The sequence below is a fragment of the Anabrus simplex genome, chromosome 5, assembly GCF_040414725.1.
Source record: "Anabrus simplex isolate iqAnaSimp1 chromosome 5, ASM4041472v1, whole genome shotgun sequence".
Lineage (NCBI taxonomy): Eukaryota > Metazoa > Arthropoda > Insecta > Orthoptera > Tettigoniidae > Anabrus > Anabrus simplex.
Genome location: NC_090269.1, coordinates 142,009,489 through 142,034,553, shown reverse-complemented (window position 1 = coordinate 142,034,553; position 25,065 = coordinate 142,009,489).

The following is a 25,065-nucleotide window of genomic DNA, read 5'->3' as shown; positions in this document are numbered from 1 at the left end:
GTTCTCCATACGTGGCCGTGTATAGCCACCATCATGCGCAAGCGCCCCTAGGCCGCCTCATAAGAGCCTACGTATAGCCGCCATCTTGCTGAACTAGATAGTCGCCATCTTGCGCAAGCGCCCTTCGCCGGCTCATAAGTGTGTAGCCGCCACTTTGTGCGATGTGCGTCCGGAAGGGCATCCGGCCCTAAAACTGAGATTAGGCTCCTCCATGTGGTTAGGTGTGCTCTCTTATGCTAATCCCATTGCCCTACTACTCAAAATAACGTCTCAAGAATACGCATTGCCCTACTACTCACGAAGGCGTCGGGAAGGGCCTCCGGCCGTAAAATGGAGGTTAGGCCCCTCCATGAGTTTAGGCTTGCTGTCTTGCGTGTAAAAAGTAAGGTTAATCCCCTCCAAGATAGCGTTTGTGAGGTTAATCTCGCTCTCTTAGGCGTCAGGAGGGGCATCTCGTCTTAAAACTGAGGTTAGGCTCCTTCATGATATTAAGCTTGCTCTCTTACGCGTAAAAAGTAAGGTTAAGCCCCTCCAAGATGGCAGATGTGGGATTAAGCATGCAGTCTTAACCGGCATTGCAATGACCTTGTCAGAGGTCAATGCGGCGGAGGCCTCTCCCGAGAGCGTGTAGAGGCGGCGTATTTAGAACTCTGTTCGCTCCCCTTCTGAACACAAACCGAACATTTCTCAAGAACTGGTTGTTGTGAATTTGATAAATATGAAAATTCTGTACGATGCACGTGTTGTTGGTTTTGGTATCGTTCATGATCAGTGCTGGTCAAAATTCCCGTGTCATTTACTTGTGCAGCACTACACTGTCCTGTCATCAAGGATTCTATGGGCCACTGTCTCCCAAAGCTGATAGGCACACTTCTGCTCCCCGATCAGCATGGCATCTTATTGTTCCACTCATGCTCGAAAGAGCATTGCCTGAAAAAAATGAGCCGTCAATCGTCACAGGATCTAACCTTCAAAACACATTTCTCACCTCATAACCTTGTTCTTTGGAGCTGAATAGTTTGTGATAAATGCGACGCAGAAAATATAACTCAGCATTCGGGCGTTGATTGGGACGTTGGTGAAACCACTATAGGTAAATTGTCAGTTATAATAGACGACCAGACATCATAAATGTGTCAAGGCACCACGTGACAAACATTTCCGGTATTGACGTCGAGAATAGAAACCAGATATACAACGGTCACATTCGAGACAGAACAGTCATATAGCTAGTTTATATCAAACGTGGATCTGCATTCAGCACTTAAACACATCTTCTCCATTTCCAAGGTATTTGGTATTGCACCCTTCACTTTTGTGATGGAAGGAGGCTTATTTACGATATGTCGTCCATGCTCTGCAACCTTGTACTCTGGAATGGCGCTTCTATTTGTTAACTCGAACTTAATGTGAAGGACAATCCATCTCCGGAAGGAAATCTTGATAATCATGATCTCGTCATCTTCATATTTCTAAATATACTGCTTCATAATCTCCACGTTTTTGACTGTGATCTTCGGGATCATCTTAAATGCCACAAGGAGAGTCAAGTTATTTCAAGTAAAGTTTTTAGTACGGTACTGTCAGAAATCGATTCATTTTGATTAACTTAAAGATCTTTTCCATAAGCGGCTCTTCCATCTGTCAGTAATTGCTATAGGAATATTCTTTCCTGTTAGCATTCCAATCACTATATGCCCTCACTTCCTGGCCGACGAGCGTAACTTCATATTCGTCTACCTTATAAATTTTGCACTGTACCTGATTATGATTCAATACGTCTGCGTGGTACTTGTTATTAAGCACCGGTTTACTTCGTTCAATGCCAAGACAACTGAAATATTGATTGGAAGTCGTATAAACAGCATGAACAGACCGTCCTCTGGAATATATACCACCGTAAACTGCCACTCACTCTCACGAAGGAATTTGAAGGAACTGAGTCTCATCCTCATGAATTTTTGCCATGTGTGACAACTATCTAACCACAGTTTTGGAGTTGTCCTCATGCTGTTAATAATGATCATCGTGGTGTGTCTTGTGAGTAATGTGTTTTTCTTGCTGCAGATCATCTACTGCTTAGCTGTCGTGTTCCTGCGATTCGCTCTGATGGTCACTCACTTGCTGCTCTTTGTTGAGTCAAGCCACTGTGCAGTGGAAGAATCAACTCGAACCAGTTTCCTTGTCAATAGATTACAACTGCTCCAACCGAACATCGAAATCCGGGATAAGTTCTCACGTCAGCTGCTGCACGTCAAGCTGGAACTGACGGCCGCCGGTTACTTCTCCACGGATCATTCTCTGTTTGCCACAGTGATGGGCATCTCCGTCACGTACTAGATAATACTGCTGCAGTTCTTGATATCTGGGTATTAGGTGGCAAAAACACGTTATATTTTGTAACGATGATCGCTAGTTGTTAGTGACCTGAACACGTTATATTTTGATAGATTTTATTGCAGCCTATGGCCGTACAGATGTAAGATCATGTTACAAGATGTAATATCGAGTAAATTGCATTTTTTATATTTAGTCCGTTTTATTTATTACGGTGAGATTCCTCTGTTTCTGCACCACATTACATGGTATCGGTCGCATTTTGACCCTCATAGTTTGCACTTGCTCTTGTCTTCTGGGTTATGGTATTTCTCCATTGTGCACAGTCGGTGGTGGAACAGATGGACCGCTACTCTCGTCAAGATTTGTCGAAAGTCGCATCTGGCTTCACTCCAGTCCCTGTAGATCATCGCATGTGTGGCGAAGAACTCAGGCCACAACTCTTGTTTCCTCTTGCTCAGATTTCTTAGGAGATCTTTGTAGGCTTCGGTAGCTGGCAGGAGCAGGTCTAGGCGAAGTTCTTCTATGAAGAACTGTTCCCTTGCTAGCACGCAGGTGAGGCGTGAGGGTGTGTACTTTGATAGACATAGAACTCTTTTTACTGAGATGAAGAAAATTCCTTTTTCGAGGTCCACTGTTACAGGTAGCGCATAGTGTGTGAAGTGGAGAGTACCAATTTGGTTTTATGACATTTTCTCTTCTAATGTAAAACTGAATTTTTAATCTGATTGTGGCACATGCAAGCATAAAAGGGAAAATATCTCAGGAAATTCAGTTCCTGAATTTTCTAAAGAAATATTTTTGCTTCTTTCTTTCTGTGGTCGAACGAAAGAAGCTCGTTGTACAAGAAAATATGCGGTTTTTGAGATGGTCTTTGAAAATGTGAATAATTCACGAATCTCTTTGCAATCCTTGAAGCTGATACACATGTATGCATGCAGCTTCCAGGTTCGAAATACAGAGCACACTTCGGATAACTCATCACAACTGTCTCTTGTCTTCGAATGATCTCAAGGTAATGATTCTATATTTACAAGTAAACAAAATATCATGTATTGACATCCTTTGTGCTAGAATCATTTAATAAATAAATAAATAAATAAATAAATAAATAAATAAATAAATAAATAAATAAATAAATAAATAAATAAATAAATAAATAAATAAATAAATAAATAAATAAACCCTGACGGTAAAATTCATTCCTAATCATGCACACATTTTGTTTTATATTAGCCTATATTGCGCTGCTACGATCGATGAAGCAGAAAACTGAGCTCTGTCCAAATCGTGAATAAATATTGCTGTAAGAAAAAGAATTTAGTGAAGTCAGCTATGTTTCATTCATTTTCTTCATATCTCCCGCTACGCTACAGAATGTGTCTGTAATTCTGGTACAGTTGGACACAATGCATTCGAACTTGTCTAACCAACAGTCATAATTGATGAAGAGCGTGATACAAGTAAGTGGGCCAATATCTGTGAGAAGTGCATGCATTCGTAAACTGCGTTGACCGTGTCCAATGGTAGATGAAGGGGAGTTTTTCTGTGCTTTCCTTCGGTGACCTTTTAAGTCACAATTTTTCCTCGTCGTATTTTTACTCTTGATGGAAAACAAGCCCTGTGAGGATTATAGAATACCGTCCTGGTAGTATTTTGAGGTTTAATTTCTTCTGCAAGTTCCTTACTAATGAAATAAGTTATATTTCACAAGAGTGTTCCTTCCTTTGCCCTCACATGCACTATACTACCCTGCATCACAAGTGAAGGTTGTATTCGGGAGCCATGTGTGATAAATAATTTTCTCTACTACTATGAATCTCCTCAAGTTACACATGTTGAATGCCTGTAATCACGCTATTTTCCCTATCTCTTTATATCTGTTGTAGTCACTATTTCTTTCGATAGCCATGGACAATTATTTCATTTATTATTTATCCTTGCATATGCCCAACTTTTCAAGTTGCCGCGACAGTACTACCAATATTGTGTGCTATTCAAAAACCTTTATTTTTATCCTGGATATTTCTTCCCTATATAATAGAAAGTGTGCTTGTTAGTTAATTCGTTTTTTAATATGAGGAAGAAACGTCCATTTTTCCAATAATAGGACTGCCGGGTCTGGTTTCAAAAAGTTCCTACCTTTGTCTTGACCAAGCGATCAAGCCTGTTGCTCCCATCCTTGGTAAGACAGGTGAAAATCACAATTGGGAAGGGTGCTTTTGTTCCACATGTAACAGTTTCTAGCCACTACATAAATACATGGATATGTTTAAGATTATTATGATTATTGTAAATCATTTTTATTTGCCCTCACAGAATTTAAAATACACAAACAGATAAACGAAATAAATTATACATAAACAGGATTAATTCTCATACTCTGAAATTGTTCTTTAACTGTTGATAAGTAGCTCCTCGAAAAACAAAACTTCTACACGTGTAAAAATAATAAATACTAATCGGCTTTCGGAGAAATTATTATAATATTACATTATTATTATTATTATTATTATTATTATTATTATTATTATTATTATTATTACTATAACTTATCTGACATTCAACAATTAATTCAACACAGCTCTCTAGTATACCACATGACTATGAGTCATGCTCATGACCACTCAACATTTTCTGTTTTATACAGGGAAGAACCGTTCTGCATTCTCTCACTTTTTAAGCCACATTATTGCACAAGACTTCAATCACCGAATCACGAGATCTCCGGTGTACATGGAATAGTGAGTAAGTGAGCCGACTTGCAACAGCTTAAATACAAAGATGGTGAATAAGAAGACCGTGATAAAAGTGAAATTTCCAAGTTCTCTGAAATCATTTAATAAAGAATAGATAAACAATTAATAGAGATTCCGACACCTCGGTGACAGCCCTAAATTCAGATCATTAATGATTGTTTCCATAGATGTTTTCATCTACTTCTATATGCTTATTGAATGGTGTTGTCACTGTGTGGGAAAGGTTTTGTAACACCAAGACTTGATGAAAAGACGTGGCTGTAAGAGAAACCTAATTCTGAAAGCTGGATAAAGCACCGGAAATCAGTTCATAGAATGAGAACTAGGTGGCAGCAGCGAGCATTGAATGCTGTTGCTGCTATCACTACACAGATGTAACAGGAACGGTGAATCTAATATACTGTGAATCGGATCACTGTATCGATTCAGTAACGTGAACGGAATCAAAATAATCGTTTATCCCATCACTACCCTAGTCCTTAAAGCTTGAATTAAGTTCCAAAACCTCTCTGCAGTGTTCATAGGAGTGAGAGCTTATGATGCTTTTATACCCTTAACACAATATTTATTTTTCACCTGTTGAGTAATTTCAGTAATTTTTCTCTCCTCAAGTATGAACATTGTTGCACTAAGGAAAGTTAACATGAAACATAAAACATGTTAAAGATAAACATACTCTCTCCCACGCTACCAGTCCTGCTAGTTCATCAGGAAGGAAATGTTCCAAACGACTTCTTCTTTTCTTTGTTCTGTATTGGTCTTCGTGTAGCGTTATATCCAGGTGCTGAATAATATTAATAGGTTCAGTCAACGTAACTAGAATATTAACAGGCAGTAAGCCCTTTCTGCGTCCAGGTCAGTGTTCGTAAACAAATCCCAGCTTGCTTCTCAGGGAATCGCATTTTGTTAATTATTTTACGTAGGATAGCAAGGAAGTTCATACGTCGAGCACGGTGTTATCCAAACTTACAGTCTACTCGAAGGACGTCCTCATCCGACGCATCACTGGGGTGACACAACAAATCGAAAGCGCATTACCTTAATTCTTAATTACTGCACCAAACTATGAATAATACTATCTCGAGTAACTTTTTCTTAAACTATACTTGTTCATTAAAATCAAAATACTGTATAAGAATATTGGAAGAGAGAAATAAGTAATGTTCTTAAAATTCAAAGACTTAATAAATTGCTCATATATACAGCTGATTTGTCAACTTCATAGATAAAGTATGTTCTCATCCTTTATCTATAATCTTACCTCGCTTTATCACTTTGAATGAGCTAAATTCCATTTATTTACTATCACCTTACCGATATGATATACACTGACTGACAGAGCAAATGCAGCACCAAGAAGGAGTGGTCAGAACTTTATGCCAATTGCAGGGTAGATTGACGTCACTGAGGTATGCTCATGATGTGAAATGCGCCGCTGTGCTGCGCACGTAGCGAACGATAAATGGGACACGGCGTTGGGGAATGGCCCACTTCGTACCGTGATTTCTCAGCCGACAGTCATTGTAGAACGTGTTGTCGTGTGCCACAGGACACGTGTATAGCTAAGAATGCCAGGCCGCCGTCAACGGAGGCATTTCCAGCAGACAGACGACTTTACGAGGGGTATGGTGATCGGGCTGAGAAGGGCAGGTTGGTCGCTTCGTCAAATCGCAGCCGATACCCATAGGGATGTGTCCACGGTGCAGCGCCTGTGGCGAAGATTTTTGGCGCAGGGACATGTGGCACGTACGAGGGGTCCAGGCACAGCCCGAGTGACGTCAGCACGCGAGGATCGGCGCATCCGCCGCCAAGCGGTGGCAGCCCCGCACGCCACGTCAACCGCCATTCTTCAGCATGTGCAAGACACCCTGGCTGTTCCAATATCGACCAGAACAATTTCCCGTCGATTGGTTGAAGGAGGCCTGCACTCTCGGCGTCCGCTCAGAAGACTACCATTGACTCCACAGCATAGACGTGCACGCCTGGCATGGTGCCGGGCTAGAGCGACTTGGATGAGGGAATGGTGGAACGTCGTGTTCTCCGATGAGTCACGCTTCTGTTCTGTCAGTGATAGTCACCGCAGACGAGTGTGGCGTCGGCGTGAAGAAAGGTCAAATCCGGCAGTAACTGTGGAGCGCCCACCGCTAGACAACGCGGCATCATGGTTTGGGGCGCTATTGCGTATGATTCCACGTCACCTCTAGTGCGTATTCAAGGCACGTTAAATGCCCACCGCTACGTGCAGCATGTGCTGCGGCCGGTGGCACTCCCGTACCTTCAGGGGCTGCCCAATGCTCTGTTTCAGCAGGATAATGCCCGCCCACACACTGCTCGCATCTCCCAGCAGGCTCTACGAGGTGTACAGATGCTTCCGTGGCCAGCGTACTCTCCGGATCTCTCACCAATCGAACACGTGTGGGATCTCATTGGACGCCGTTTGCAAACTCTGCCCCAGCCTCGTACGGACGACCAACTGTGGCAAATGGTTGACAGAGAATGGAGAACCATCCCTCAGGACACCATCCGCACTCTTATTGACTCTGTACCTCGACGTGTTTCTGGGTGCATCGCCGCTCGCGGTGGTCCTACATCCTACTGAGTCGATGCCGTGCGCATTGTGTAACCTGCATATCGATTTGAAATAAACATCAATTATTCGTCCGTGCCGTCTCTGTTTTTTTCCCAACTTTCATCCCTTTCGAACCACTCCTTCTTGGTGTTGCATTTACTCTGTCAGTCAGTGTAAATTAAGAAACTGCAAGCTCCTCCAGGTAATATTAAGTTACTACAAGTTCATGCTCTCTTACTTAAACCTACGTTAACATTCATTACAATATGAAGTGAGAATAGAAATCTATACAACAGTTCTTCAATATTTACTTTTGTTAGACTATTATCTCTTAATTAATAGCTTGATATCATCTCTAATTATAATAGGTAGAAGTGATCTGAATTATTTCCTACGGTCTTGTCTTCTCAATATAAGCATTGGACGACTCAACAAGTCCCTTGTTTAATATCATGCAATATCAGCTGTTCATACCCTGCTACTACATAATCATTGAAAGGTTGGGTCCTAACTTCATATTATCATTAAAATAATACAATTGCAACTGCGCAACCTTACTTCAATTAAAATAACTGTTAGATCTCAATAAGCATTAGGGAACACATTTCTTAGAAGACATCAAAATATAAATCATTTATATGCACAAATGCAGTAGCAGTGATCAACAATATGACTTCACTCATTGCCCTGGTTTCATTGAATGTAAGTAGCTATCAATAAGAAATTCCATCTAATCAAATCCAAGTATAACAAATATTTATTAAGTGTAGTGACAGTATTAGATGATCACACCTTAATATCACCTACCTGACGTTAAATTAAATATGTTGTAGGTATCGCATTATGCATTTTCTCCATGACATGCATCATCATATATCGTGTAACTCATTGCTGAGCGTCGTAACCCCATTTGACTTCACACAATATTCTGGATTAAGCGGTGCCAACTTTGACGATGTTCAGCTTCTCTTAAAGCCTGCTGAAGACTCAGACCGGTGGTATGCAGGACTTGATCAATCCACATACTCGATGTCCTTCCTCATGGTCTTCTGCTAAAAACTTTGCCTTCCATGACACATCTCCAGATTTTCACTATCATGTCTTACAATATGTCCGAAGAATTGGACGATTCTCTTTATGACGCGAGAGGAGAGACGTTCGGAAACATTCAGTTCTTGAATCATAGATGCAATTGTTCTTCTTTCCGTTCAAGGTACACGGAGCATCCTTCTCCAACACCACATCTGAAAGGCGTCGATACGGTACTTATCTCTTGCCTTGAGGGTCCAGGTCTCGGAACCATAAAGGAAGACAGAGAACACAAGAGAATCAACTAGTCTAACCTTTGTACTGTTTGTAATTGCTCTGCTGTGCCTTATTTTTGTGAGTTTGCTCATGGCAACGCCCCCTAAGGTGATACGTCTCCTATTCTCTTTCTCAGAACTTCCAGTATCACAGATGGTCGACCCAAAGTATATAAAGTCATTTACCATTTCCAGTTCCCTTAATCGACCTGTCAGGTGGATCTGCGACGCTCTGTCAATTATCATTAGTTTGGACTTGCTCAGGTTGATCTCTAGCCCATATTCTAAACTTGCATCTTTTACCCTTGCTAGTAATTCTGCAAGTTGATCTTCACTGCTGGCAAGGAGAGTGGTGTTATCAGCAAAACGCAGGTTCCTGATTTTTCGTCCACCAATTGATATGCCTCCAGTCCAGTCATCGAGGGCTTTCTTCATCACATATTCAGCATAGATGTTATATAGAAGTTATATAGAATAGGTGATAATATGCAGCCCTGTCGCACACCCTGCGAAATACTGAAAAATTCTGAAATGTCGCCATCTAACTTTATAGTTGCAATGTTGTTTCCATACAGACTTTTCAGTAATGATATTAGATGTTGTGGAATGCCAAATTCACCAAGAACCTGCCATAGCTTATTCCAGACCACACAATCAAAAGCTCTCTTGTAGTCAAGGAAGCATATTAGCACAGGAACACAGAACTCACGAGATTTTTCAATTATTTGCCTCATATTAAAAATCTGTTCCTGTTTTCCTTTTCCTGCAACAAATCCTACTTGCTCAATGGATATGTGAGGCATTATGTAAGACTTTAGGCGCTGGTTTATAATGTACAATAAAATCTTACTTGCATGAGATATCAGAGCAAATGTACGATAGTTGGAACACTTCCTGACTGACCCTTTCTTGTGATCTCAGTGTTTCCCTCCAGGCAAAATTCGATCCCTTCTGAGAAAAAACAAGGGAGTGAAGTGGGGCCTCACGGACATTGCAAATGCCCTTACACTAACAGCTCTCTGCCTTCCTAGGCATATTTTGTACATGACTACATGCGAAAACAGGGTTAATAACTACCTTGTCGCTCAAACTTTCAAAACTGGGCTAGGTGACAGTGACAGAGGGTCTCGAGCTCATTACGGCTAAAGGTAGAAACATTTCAACACTTACAGAAGGTATCAGTTATCAGCTTCGACGAAATTAATATAGATGGTCGTTTGTTACTACTCATCTGATGACGTGATTTGAGGTCTACATAATTCCCTGAAATACACAAGAACAACAAAGTTGTGTTGGGATTAGATGAACCAGAAAAGATCTATGGACATTTTACGAAAGAATGCCGTGAATAAGAATCTTATCTGGGTAGCATTACCATCTGTGCTTCTGATGAACATGCAAGAGAAGATGATATCTCACTACAGGATGGGAGAGGAGCTGACTGGGATTACTTGAGACAAAGCTATGATCAGCCGAAACCACGTCCCGTGCTTCTTGTTTTCGAATTGTATGGAGACCGTTTTGTAAAGGTGCAGCATATTTTGTAACTTGGGACTCGTTCAGGGCCATAAGTTATTTCCTTAATGACAAATTTTCCGTCTTCAGTCTCTATATTTCTGTTTGCAACCGATTGAAATAAAACGAAATGGCGTATGCGTTTTAGAGTCGGGAGAGTCCGATGACATGTTCGGCTCGCCAGGTGCAGGTCTGTTTTTATTTGACGCACGTAGCCGACCTGCGTAATGGGGATGAAATGATGATGAAAACAACACATTCACGCAGTCCCCGTGCCAGCGGAATTAACCAATGATGGTTAAAATTCCCGAACCTGCCGGGAATCGACCTCGGGACCTCTAATGACCAAAGGTCAACATGCTAACTATTAAGCCATGGAGCCGGACTCAGCCGATTTATTTCTTCGCTGGTATTGTCAGCTACCCCGAGAATCCTGTCTGTACTCGTTGACTGGTGAAGCTCTGTAAAACCTAATGAGATAATTTCTGTGTGAAGATCATAGAGAGACGTAAATATAGTAACAGGAAAGGCCTAATCACAACAATTTCATTTTTTCCACTCAGAATATCAGTATAGTACTTATTTTAATACCTTCAATGGCGCAAATGTTGTCAGCTGATCGTCATCATTTCTTGTGCTCGTAATATCGATGTCATTTCCATGCCAGTTAGGAATATTTTGTTAGGTACAGCATCTGCCCTCAATTTCCCTTTTAATGGAAAGTCCAGCAGTTCAGAGTTATGAGAGAGGAAATGTGCGGAACAAATTCTTCTGCGTTAGGGTTCATTTTGTCAGCCCTTTGACACCATAACATACATTTAGCCCATGAAAACCATAATGAATTATATTCTCAGTTTTACAGGCCACATTTTTACACACTGGAACAGCACAGTTATTCCTGGCTTTACTAATTTTACTACCTCGTCGCACGTATTCTGAACTTCACTCACACATTGTACTAATTCACTTAATAAGAAGATGATAAACAATTAAGCAGCTGACCGAATACCGCTTACTAATGTTACCGCTTGGAACACGCTGTAGAAATATCCTCAGAGTGACGTCACGAACTACGAGAGCAGTCCACGCGGGAAAGCGATTTTGGCACCCCCTGAGGTTTAGTGTTACCTTCTGAATGTACATGTCTATTTACATGTATGCAGAGTAGCATCGGCAGTAAGTAAGAGCCTTTCGCGCTGTTTCAAACTCCCCTCACTCTGTTTAAATATCTATAATGTCACTGTCAGCTGCGTCATGTTCTGCATCATTGCCACCACTCGGATCACTAATATAACAGTCACTATCATCATCACTTTCTTCTAAATCTAACAACATATGTGGTCATATCCTTCAATTTGTTTTTGCCTCCAGAACCGCTTTAAGTTGCCATGCTGATAGCACTGTGCTGTGTGCTGTAGGTGGGACAGAAGGCAATTTTCCCGCCCCCACTTGAATTCGATATTAGCAAGACGTACATACAACATTCAATAGATGGCGGCAAGTTCAAGTTCTACGCTTATAAGTGACTCGTGCAACGCGCTTTGTTTCAACACCGGCTTTCACCCTCTCCGTACCTCATCATCATCATCTCAATTTCACACGCAGACGTGCTGTTCGTCCATAGGCGTTAAAGAGTAAGACCTGCACCAGGGGAGCAAAGCATGTCTTCAGAAGCTCCTGGCACTAAAAGCCGTGCCCTAAATAAAAGAGAAAATTTTAAAAATCTATCAATTTAGCGTACAGTTTTCAATTTGCACTGTATGGGGATCAAAACAAGAAGATTCTTTACTGTTCCAGCTAAAATCGTATGTAAGGCAAGCCTGTTTCTGAAGTATTCATTACGGAAGGGGTTTAAAATGTGGCCGGTCGTGGAAGACAATTTTCACCTGAAAATGAATAGGTGGAAGATCTAATCTTAAAATTCCCCTGAAAGCTCTGGATCAGCCAGCAACTCCAGAAGCTGAAAGTCCATTACATGTGATGTGGTGCGTATTGACTAGTTCTAGTTAAAAATATTATTGACTCCACCTTGTGCAACACACAATTTTAAGTATCTCTATACTAGGAGCATACTCCCCGCTCCAACTTTCCTTCTGTAGTGGGATCACCACCAGTCACATCACACCCGCCACTCCATCAGACCACGAGGTGAGACAACGCTTTGTCTATTTCATAATTTTGCGCCAAAATCTGAAGTCTCTCCATAGCTTTAACAGAATTTTCTCTCTTATAGGCTCCATCTCACGGAACAGTGATTCTTACAACTCTTAGAATATTGACAACTACAGCATCAATTTTGGTCCGCATTTGACAAAAATAATGACTCTATTAGTCATATAAGGTCCAACAAACATCCGCTACTTACTTTCGTGTTTAATTTCCTCAAGAACCTAAACCAAAGAACATTTTAACGATATATATCATAATAGGAGATACGCAAGAACTCTCTTTCTTGAAGATCGCACTGAGAAAAACATTTTCTAAAGAGACTTTCTCACACTTGTGAGTCTATATTTTTATATTTTGATGTTCCGAAATTTGTGTACATTACTGATGATGATCCAAGGGTCGAAACTTGCCTACACTGTAGATAATTATGTATTAATTTTAAGTATTGTTAATATCGGGTATTAACAATGAATGTTTAAAATTAATCGTGTATTTGGTTCATGTTTGTGGGTTACTGTAGTCACGTCCTAATTCGTGAACCATGGGCAACGGCTGAGTGGCCTAATAAGTGGTCCTGAGAGTCGGGATACCAGTTGCTATGGAATGGGAATGGGCATCTCGGACATATTCTGAGTCCTGGCCCTCCTTGTGCTCAGGCGGCTAGGACTATACAATTCACCGGTGGTCCATAACCCGTTAGAGGAGAGATCATCACTTGGACTTTGTGCAAGTAGGATAGCATCCTGCTTCATGAATTTACCGAGCTCAGAACATTTTAAGCAAGCCCTGGACCTATGGGAGTAACGGAGTCCCACTCCCATTTGACAGGCGAGGGACTCCTTGGAAACTCCTTGGCGAACGAAATGGAATTCGATGGGGAGCTATCAATATTAATGGGGCTTATGGAAGAAAGAAAGTAGAACTGGCTGAGTCAGCAAAGAGGATGCATCTGAATGTACTAGGAGTAAGTGATATTCGGGTAAGGGGAGATAACGAGGAAGAGATAGGAGATTATAAAGTGTACTTGGCGGGTGTTAGAAAGGGAACGGCAGAGTCTAGGGTAGGGCTCTTTATCAGGAATACCCTTGCACGCAACATAGTTTCTGTTAGGCACGTAAATGAGCGAATGATGTGGGTAGATTTGTCAGTTGGGGGAATTAGGACTAGAATTGTGTCCGTGTATTCACCATGTGAGGGTGCAGATGAGGATGAAGTTGACAAGTTTTATGAAGCATTGAGTGACATCGTGGCCAGGGTCAACATCAAGGGTAGAATAGTGCTAATGGGCGATTTCAATGCGAGAGTTGGGAATAGAACTGAAGGATACGAAAGGTGATTGGTAAATGTGGGGAAGATATGGAAGCTAATGGGAATGGGAAGCGTTTGCTGGACTTCTGTGCTAGTATGGGTTTAGCCGTTACGAATACATTCTTCAAGCATAAGGCTATTTACCGCTACACAGGGGAGGCTAGGGGTACCAGATCCATAATAGACTATATCTTAACAGACTTTGAATTCAGGAAATCTGTTAGGAATGTATGAGTTTTTCGCGGATTTTTCGATGATACAGACCACTATCTGATCTGTAGTGAACTAAGTATCTCTAGGCCTAGGGTGGAGAAAGTGAAATCTGTCTGCAAACGAATAAGGGTAGAAAATCTCCAGGACGAGGAAATTAGACAGAAGTACATGGATATGATTAGTGAGAAGTTTCGAACAGTTGACAGTAAGCAGGTTCAGGATATAGAAAGTTAATGGGAATGCCTAGGAACAACTGTGTGTAAAGATGGGAAAAGGCGAACATCTTGGTGGAATGATGAAGTGAGAGCAGCTCTTAAACGTAAAAGGAAAGCTTATCAGAAATGGCTCCAAACAAGGGCCGAGGCAGACAAGGATTTGTATGTAGATGAAAGAAACAGAGAGAAACAAATAGTTGTTGAATCCAAAAAGAAGTCATGGGAAGATTTTGGTAACAACCTGGAAAGGCTAGGTCAAACAACAGGGAAACCTTTTTGGACAGTAATAAAGTATCTTAGGAAGGGAGGGAAAAAGGAAATGAACAGTGTTTTAAGTAATTCAGGTGAACTCTTAATAGATCCCAGGGAATCACTGGAGAGGTGGAGGGAATAATTTGAAAGTCTTCTCAACGTAAAAGGAAATCATCCTATTGGTTTTGTGTCTCACAACATAAGGTAAATGTCAAGAGTGTTAGCACGACCAGGGATAAATAAGCAAATTTAAAGGAAATACTTACAAGTTATCCCAACAAAGGCCGTCGCTGATTGAGGAAGCACTGGACACAAGAGGCCAAGCGAATCAACTTAAATTAAGCTTAACTAATTGGCTGAAATAATAATTCCTTGATCAATTTAAAGAAAAACTTTAATAAGGCAAAATCATTTAAGAACATCTGACCTCTATAATAATAATTTAAATTTCGGAGCAATTAAAGAAAGAAAAATCAATTCAGAATTATAATATTAAAATCAAGTTTTAAGAATGAGCGCTGAAAATCTTCCAGAACAATAAATCAATGTAGTTCAGTTCAAAATGAAAATGCTAAATCAACCCAAATCATTCAAGGTAAGTACCACCTTCCAATCTGTAATTCAAATACTGATCCCTAAATAATGAGAGGCCAACTCAAAATAAGAAAACTTGAATCAAATATTTCAATATGCAGGCTGAAAACTTCTCCAATGGGTTATCTCGGTTACCCCAAATGGTATAAGAAACAGTCATAACCCACAACCCACATTACTTCAGAAATGAGCCAGAAATAATGCAATGACATGCAATAAATCCACAAGTACCACCATAATTAAATATCCCACAATGAACAATCACTTCAATAAAATCAGTCACACAAGACTGAAGAAAGGTAAGCAACACGGGCGAACAATCCTTCCCAAAAATCAGATGACAGTCAAGACATAATAATTAGCCGACACTCATGTGTCAGACACAAAGGAGCAACGCCCCCTTTACATTTGCATTCTGTTACACGGTTGGTGTAACAGAGTGACAACCACCATGATCAAATCCCAACTCAAGTACCGAGTAATTCATCAGAAAAGCTTTCATCCTAAAACTTATTCTTTTCCTCTTACTTGCTCGGAAGAGCTTGAATATATTTAAATAATAACATAATTATTACTATTTAAAGGAGGAAATGAAGTTAACCACCATAAGCTTAAGCAGACACTTCGTATATAGTAGTTAGTTGGGAGCTCCGCAACGTAAATATACCTTTACTAACATGGAACCTTAAATAACAGCATTAAAGCAAACATTAATATCTTTCATACACTCGAATTGAAATTCCAAAAGTATGAGTATTACATAAAAGTATTACATAAATATGATGAAGTCCAGTTTTTTTAAATTCTTAAAAATTTTAAGCTCGAAAAGTCCGAAAGATCAGCTGTAGAAAATCTCACATATCGCAGTGTTTAGTAGTGTACACGTCTCTTAACACAATAATTAGCAGCCTTCGATGGGGCAGGTTAACCATTATAGATATGCTTGAAGCTACTTACAAGGTCAGACGCAAGAAGAAATGAAATCTCTTTAAAGATAACAAACCGTTTCTTCAGGCCCTTACGCCCTGATGGAGAAATGGTTATCCGGGATCAAATCCCACAATCATTTTCATTCTCTTCACGGATAATTTATCCTCAAACCAGGTCAGAAGCGTAGTTTTCAAGGCGTCTTCTTCCAATTCAGCAACAAGAATCATCTAAAAAAAGAACTGCTATCGATTTCATTATTGACAAGCCACGATCACCGGCCTAGCAGTGTTAACTACTCCCGGCCAGATAGCAGCACCGCTTGGTCACCTCGTACGACTAGTTCCAACTCGACCGCCAGATGGCTCACCATTACCAAATCAGAGAAAGTTCAAGGAATCTTGAGATTTGAATTCACCGTGAGGCTGATAGTAAGGGACGCATGAATAAAATGCTGAACAGATCGTACCATAGCGAGGAATAATTCTAAATCCATTACAGCCTCCCCCTCGAAGGCATCAACATGGGGTGGGGTATAACATGCAGGCCTAGATGAAAACCATCGGTTGTCTCAAGAATATATGTAAGAAAAGTTCCATCTTCAATAATTTAACATAAACACGTCTCGAAGTGAGCAGAGGTATACCTGGGTGATGTATAACACAGTGATACAGACCACTCGCAGTTGTTTAGTGTTCACTTAAGTCCATGTTTTCACGCGCAATATCATCAGCACGCCAATTTTCCTTCAGTTGTTCAGATAATACCAAGGTTACTAAGGTAATCGGAGTTCGCTTAATCACAATAAATTTTCAGAGGCACAACCTACACAAGAAAACAGGTCTTACAATGTATTAAACATAGCATAATTATCATTCCAACATAATTCAGGGCTTCAATTATAGGGAATGACAAGACTTCATGAGTGATAACCATATTACCACATAAATACCCCAAAAGGTAAACACAAGAAGAAGAAGAAGAAAGAAAAGACAAAATAAATAGGGAAACATAAGCCTCTTCGAGAAATAAGTCAGTGCAACAAACATTAGATAATTCTTTAAGTGACTCATCACACCAATCGCTTTATCATCAGTTTCCTCCAATCTGATCAGAATACCACAGCAAGAGCCGTAACCTGAATATCAGATCACTCACGATAATTATCAGATCAAGTTGAAGTGTAGCGAATAAATCAATATATCAATGAAGTTAAAATTTTAACAGACATATCTGTGAAATCAAAACCCCCAATCAATAGATGATATACCTTTTTAAAAATTTCAAATCATTTCTTGGCTTAAATTAATATTCCATTCACACAGCTTCAACTTCCATAGCCCTACTACCCATATACTCATTCCAAGCAGAAGGTGAAAAACAGGAAACAATAATAACTAGAAGGATACTGAGTAACACGTTTAGAACAGAAAGCTAAGCAAGAGTAGAAGATATGAATGTTTAGAGCAATGGTAAAAGGTTAATTACAGTTGGAGACATATGTACAATTCAGATGTAGGGTACGCGTAAGGTGGATCATCAACAACCGAACAATCAGCAGTTACCAGGCAATCAACACACAATATCAACACCTACACCGGGACAGAAAGTGACCAGGAGAAACACGGGAGACAAACCCATCCAGAAACCACATAATCCTTCTACAAGGCCCCATATCCAGGTAGAGGATCGCTGACTGCAATACCGTCAGAATGAGCACAACAATCTCATACTTATTCTTCTACATCACAGAACGATAAGTTACTATACCAATGACACCTTTCAGATGAAGTTTCATAATAAAATGCACTAGACAGGCAGGTTAATTGAAAAGAACTTTTAAATCCACAAGCTTAAGTAAGATGACCTCAGATGAACAAGTTATGGCAGAGAATATAACAAGTTGAACCACAAGTCAGGTGACAGACCCCCAAAATAAATACATAGTTAAGAACTTTTCCCAGAATGAGTTGCAGATACATAAAATGAGTTTTCACCAAATCCACCTTTGACACCAAAAGAAAAATAAAAAGGCAATGTGCAACCTCCTCAAGGTGTCCATACTACAACAACCCACATACAAGTAACTCCAATAACAACAATTCAATACCACTCAAATGATCACCAGTGCAGATATGTCAGCCTCGAAGGTAAAGGACATAAAAATCCTCGACAGCATCCCACAAATCACAGAGTGCCCACCCAATATCATTACAACAACCGCAATAACCACCATTATGACTTCAGAGGAACACAGTTACCTCTCAACGAAACCATAATGCCACCCCAACATAATTCCCAAAATCAAACCCATAATACCAAAACTCACATCCAAAACAAGGATCAGAAACCATACCGTACAGGTCAAAAGGATGTACACCCCTTAGGTCATGAATCCTTCATCATCTCAACACTACTTTACCATAACGGACGGAAGAAGGAAAACTCGAAGTACATTACATGAACCTACAACTCAATTAAAAAATATATAGTAAAACAAGTCGCAATTTCGCCCAAAACACCTTAGAGAATAATGATAACAGCGATGCATAGTCAGAACACAAGATCACCCTTCGACCCGAAAAGCACCTGGTAACTCAACTAGCTTGGGAACAGAAACAATTTTTCAGAATTTAACAGCAAACCAGGCTACAAATCAGTTCAGCTAACCCTAAAGAGGTACAGCAACCGGAAAGTCAGGAAGAGAACCCAAGATGAAACTAAGAATCAAACGACCCTTACGAGTAAAACATGAAGATCATCAAAATGAAAAATCTATCCCTAGGAACCAAGAATTAAGGTACAGTAAGAACACAAGGTTCATGCACACGGCAAACAGAAACTCATCCCCAGCTCCGGGCGATAGAAATTCATAACAATTAATTCCACACGGATCAAACCCAAGTTTGTCTCTATTTCAACGCTTACAACCAAGATTTCCCACGGACAATTCATTCAGGTCCACAGTTCCCGTGATACACACGTTTCTTAATAATTATCACTGCAAGAAGGTATCCACACAAGAGAAATTCTCGTCAGATGCCAGACACATGAGATTTTTTTTACAGCACTACGTTATGGATCGCAAACACTCAACATAGGTAATTAAAATCATAGAATTTTTCTAATAGACACTATATCAATACCAATAACACCAAAAAAATTTTTTTAAACACAGAAAGTTCTCTTATAGACATCCATCCTGCACACCGTTGAATCATACTACCAAGGCCACATTACTAAAACTGGGAACCATCTCAACCCGCGAAAGAGCGCCTGGAAAACAAAGGGAAGACAGAGCAGGAGCCAAGCCCCCGCGGAAAGACCCTCTCAACTTGCAGAGAGAGCTAGAAGAGGACGCGATGCTGGAGTAGTCAGATACGCCCCGAGGTGTGGCTTAGCTTCCCAGAGTTCCAAACTAACATAAGGAACTTCCGATTTTTTATGCACGTGTTACGGGTGCCAACGTCGGATTTTGGCGCGTACAAATGGAATGATATTTTGATCCAGAAGTAGGAAAATTATGTGAGACACACCAATGAATAGAGCTGAATTTTCTGCGTTTCCCAGACTAAAAATATGTAATAATTCATTCAGGGGGAGAAAGGAAGTCACCGAATGTCCAGAAGTAACAGATTGCAAACACATGTGAATACAACAGCGTCACCCAAGCTAAGAGTCGCGCTCAAAAGATGACTCCACCCCCAAGGGACGCTAATGAAATAATCAAAAGCGGGAAGCAAATTGCATAAAAACTGCCGATCGTAGGTCCAGCACGCCTTGCTCAAATGAAAGAGGAGATAGTGGGCCACAAGATGCACTACTTAAATGTCTTCAATTCTTGGTATGAAAGGAGCTCTTGTCCTTAATGAACCGTGAACGTTTATGCCCCAGGCTTCCGGCGGGGAAAATAATATAGGCCGGGCTGGCCATCGCAGAAGACAGTTCTTTGCGAGTCGTTGAGAAGGGACATTGTGTCACGTTGTGCCCCAGTTTTACAGTCCGAACCCATTGACCGCTTACTAAGAGTGTTATTGTGTCCGTCGTGGTTGTAAAGTACAAAGCCTTTGTGAAGTGCAAACGGGAGGCCAAACGAGCCTAGGTGAATTGTCTCTGTGCCGCGTGTCAAACTAGTCAATCCGCGAGCATAATTCACAAACGAGTAACGGAGGTCGGCTGGGACAATACCGGCTTAAATGAGTCAGTTATATTAATAAATTGGTATTACCCAAAGTGTTACTCTGAATCAGGGTGCTCGAGTCTCGTGAGCCACCCGATCCCTGCTGTGAACGCGCCCGCCGTGATTTGAATGACCTGCTTATTCGTGGTGTAAACTCTGGAAATAGAGGCCGTGTGACGAGTGGTGAAGTGTTACCCATTTTGGATTACTGTAAGATTTCAGCTGTGAACGAGTTCCCCAGGATGTCGGACTTGTATGGACCAGGGATGAAGGACTGCACGCCCGCCTCCAGCCCCGGGGTCATGCAGCACTAAAGTCTACCATGGGTCTCCCGTGGAAGGAAAAACAACGGCCACCAAACAGATGAGTGATGTCCAAATCTAATTTCTTAAGCATGATAATGTAACCGGGGATAGGATTAGCTTTCTTTTGTAAATATCAAAATGTTGTAAGATAATGCATGTCCTAATATGGAAATTTTATTGATCTTGATAATGTTGAAGTAAATTCAAGGGAGCTGAATACCCGGACGACCCATTTTTTTCTTAATGATTAGCTTATCGTGAGGGTTATATTTTTAGTAATATGTAGAATGTCCTAGTAAATATGGGAACAAGGTTAGGAGAATATTTGTGTTCCCCTTAGGGGTGGCTGGAACAATAAGAAATTAGCAGAGAAAATTATGTCCATAGGTTGCTAGTTAATGTCCAACATGCCGATTGTATTTGTTGGGGAAAGTCATGGGTCAATCAGACGATGCATGCGTAATTTACACATATGATAAGTGTATGTACAGCAAGAGAGAAGAAATCCTGACCGAGAGAGAGGTGCATTATGTTATTAGGTATAATAGTGAAGGACAGCTCGCGAGTTTCCCGTGATTCTTGATTATCTAACCAGAAAGATATGGATTTTTTTGTATGCAACCGGCTGAGATCCAGGGAAGCCAGAGTCTTAGGTACGATAGAAATAAAAATATATGCAGCTCTGGGCGGTAAGCGAAGAAATCAGGTAACGTGGAATCAAGGAATCATGAGAGCCCTATGCCCAAGGAAAGAAGATACGCGATATGAGACGTAATGGGAGGGCCGAATGCCCAGAACGTTTCTGATGAAATAATTCGGAAGTGATGGTAATCATGAAAGGAATGAGAAGGTAGAGAATAGATGAGTGTTTCATGGGAATTCTACGGTGAGATGAATAAACAAATGAAGTGGGCCATAGATATATGTCCTCGTGATGAGAAGGCTGGACGTGTGAGGGAAAGAAGAATCTGGTGTGGCCAATGAATGAGAAATGGTCGTGCGAAGTGAATGGCCGCCCTTCCTTTTTTGTGTGAGTGTTTGGTTCTCGCCCTCGTGACAGAGGGGTCTTGCTGTACTATTGTATTAAGACTCGGGGCCCTGGGTCTTCACCGTGCTCTTTGTTTGGTTTAAATTGCTTAGCTAAGAATACTTATATAATGATAATATCACGGTGATTTAAAAGGTAATTAATAAATTAATATGGATCCTTCCCCCCAATGTCCGGTGATATGGGACCGTAGCTAGTTAGGGATTCTCTTCTAGGAATGCATCTCTCGGTCGGAGTCATATGTTCGAGCCCAGGTCAGATGGGCTGAGATAGGTGATACTGATAACCATGTTTTTCTTACAGGAATGGCCTCTTTTCGGCATGAAGTGTATATATCTGTGTGTGTTTAGATATGTAAGGCACATCTATTTTGAGTTCAAACAGAACCGTCGTTCAGCGTTGACTGGTCTTGGTGATAGAGGAGGATGTCCGGGGTTTAGCTAAATGGTATGTGTGTTTGTCTGTCTATTATGCAAATGTTTCTTTTAATATGGTAATTATGTAGCGTAGGCCCCGGTTATTTTCGTGCTAAGAACAGGAAGTAATATGTGAGTAGGGACGTCAGATCATCTCACGGTGTGATCGACAGAATAATATAAAAATGTCATGAACGGTATGAACTAATGAGGAAAGATGAACGATAGCAATCGCAAAACCTCAATTACACCGTTATTCAGACTACGCCCAAGGGCGATTCATATTTTAAAGTGATCATTATTTTCTTTTCCTCCCATATGCGGAGAGTTCATTGTATAGAGTTGTATCAAATTCTTTAATATGTCATATTTCAATAAATTAGTATTCGTACCCCCTATTTTATGATTCTTGTCATTTGTAGCAGTGCTAAGCAGTATCCAGTAGGCATTTGAACCCAGAGATCCTACTTTCATATTATATATATAAGGCTCCATCTTAAGTATTTGTTTCTTTGTTTTTCTTTCTTTCGAACGTACCACTCCCGAAGTGCTCATGCTGCCGGGCCAGCATAGAAAGTAGGAAGGGGAGCGGTTCGAAGCTCGTTAAGCAATTCGACCCGCTCTTCAATCCAATCTCATCCGTAGGTGTTTAGCCCGTTACGTGGAGGCATTCTTATGCGTGGGTCATCCATTCGAGGCCCGGAAGGGTGTATACTTGGCGCCCTCCGTGGCGGGCCATTGTTTATTGTTTACGCTGGAGCATTTTCAGTAAGAGATAGGCCGCCCACAGGGAGGATAGTGTGCTATGATGGAGTCAAATTGCCAGGTTCGTGCCACAATCTGATTACATTTGGTATCGAACGGTTTGGCAGTTATTTGAAATGGAGTACCCGCCACGTAACCGAACGGATGGAGACGTTAAGCACATGTCCGAAGTGCTAAGATTCATAATTATAGATTGGATACTGCATTGGTTGTTCAGATTGTGTGATACTCAGCAGGACTGTCATGGTCATCGTACGGGTGTGCGTAAGTTACAACTCGTGATGATAACTCACACAAGATCAGCCATGAAAGGGAGCGACGTGAATAATAAATAGGATAGGAAAATGACAAGAACAGAGAAATCATGTGTCCAGTTTAAGTGGAAATCCGCATGAGTGTCGCTCATAAATTAAAACTGGTACCCGGGACAGACAATGAAGTTGTCAGTTCGTTGGGAGACAATGTTATGGTTCTCTCAGTGTGAGGTTAAAACGGCCGGCAAAATTCTTCAAATTTCTCTAGTTACGGGTATCAGCCAAAGATTGTGCGCTGAGGTAACGAAATTTGGCGGAGATAAATATTTTTTCGAGAGGGCTTTAGACGCCGCGGATAAGAGCAGGGTACCTCAACCCATTTGTGACTGGGCTATGCCATGTTTCCGGCATACGTAAATCGAGCCCACGGTAGGCCGCGCGCGAGACTGGAAAACTTATTCCAGGTTAAGGGCTAACGTAGAATTATTATTATTGTTATTATTATTGTCGAGTGGTATGATGAAAGTTCCTATACAATGAATTGTGACCTTAATATGGTAGGGGGCGTAATATAAGCCGTTTGTAGGCTCAATTTGGATTGATTTGTTGGAATTTTGAGTAAAGATAGGTCACGCTGAAATTTATATTTAAAAAAATGAATGTATCTATGCTTTCTGTCGATCACCGGTGGTCAATTTTTTGCCCACGGGAGATCCGCTTTCTCCAAGATAGAATCTAATATGGATGTGCAGGTCATGAGGGAAATGATGTGCCAATTATTGGCAGAACACAAGGAAGGTTTAAAGGAACAGTTAGAGAGAATGACGGAACGTGCAAATCAGCGGGCAGCGGATGTTACAGCGCAGTTCGAGAAGCAGAGAGAACTTTTAAAGGAACAAATAGACCGACAGGCAACAGACGTTAAAACGCAGCTAGACAAGCAGGCAGCAGGCTTTAAGGCGCAGTTTGACAGGCAGTCAGAGCTTCGCCAGGCTCAGGCGGCTACGAATAAGGCTTCGTTAGACGAGCTCGCAGAGGATATGAGATTAGGGCGTGAACGTAGCGACGAGAACACCGCGAGATTGGAGGCGAAGATGACGGAGGCGTTAGAGGGGAAGTTAGAGGACGTCATCCAACAATTAAAGCAAGTGGAGATTAGGGTGACAAATAGGATCGACGCGACGGACACCAGGGTGAGCACGTGCGAGGAAGAGATGGAGAAGGTGAGCACCCGCGTACAGGATGTTGCAAGAGACGTGCAGGATACCAAGGCGGAAGTCCGAGAACTAAGGACCCAGACGACGGAGTCCCTCAACAAAGTGGCAAATGAACTCAGGAACAGCATAGCCCAAGTGCAGGATACTGCGACAACCAAATTCAAGGTGGTCCAGACGCAGATGTACGATGAGGTCGAGAAGCTACGGAAGGAGATGACTGAAGAAATGGGAGTAGGAAGAATCTGTAAAGTTTCTACAGAAGATATAGTGAAAGGAGATAGGAACAACGGAGTAGAGAAGGTGGCCACTAAAAGGGATACCGAAATAAACGCATCCGAAACCCAGGGTGACGTCAAGGTAGGTGAAACTGACATACGGCGACCACCAGGCTCGGAGATGAGTGACATGGCTGGCGGAGTGTACTCAAGAGAGGAAGAGATAATGGAGATAATAGATGACGTCGTGATAAGCCATCTGGAGTCGAGAGAAGAAGTAGAAACTGAATTGGTAGGAGCAGGAACAGCGAGAACGGCTAATGACATAGAAGCGACAGTTGGAGGTACTGTGGAGTCGAACTCAGGGCTAGAAGATATGGAGTCACGCATACATCAGGCAGAGATCGAACCCAAACCAGAAGACTTAGGGGAAAGAGATACGAACCCGGATGTCGAAAAGAAGTTCTAGATGGAAAGGTCAAGGAATGGAGCCGGGGAGTGTG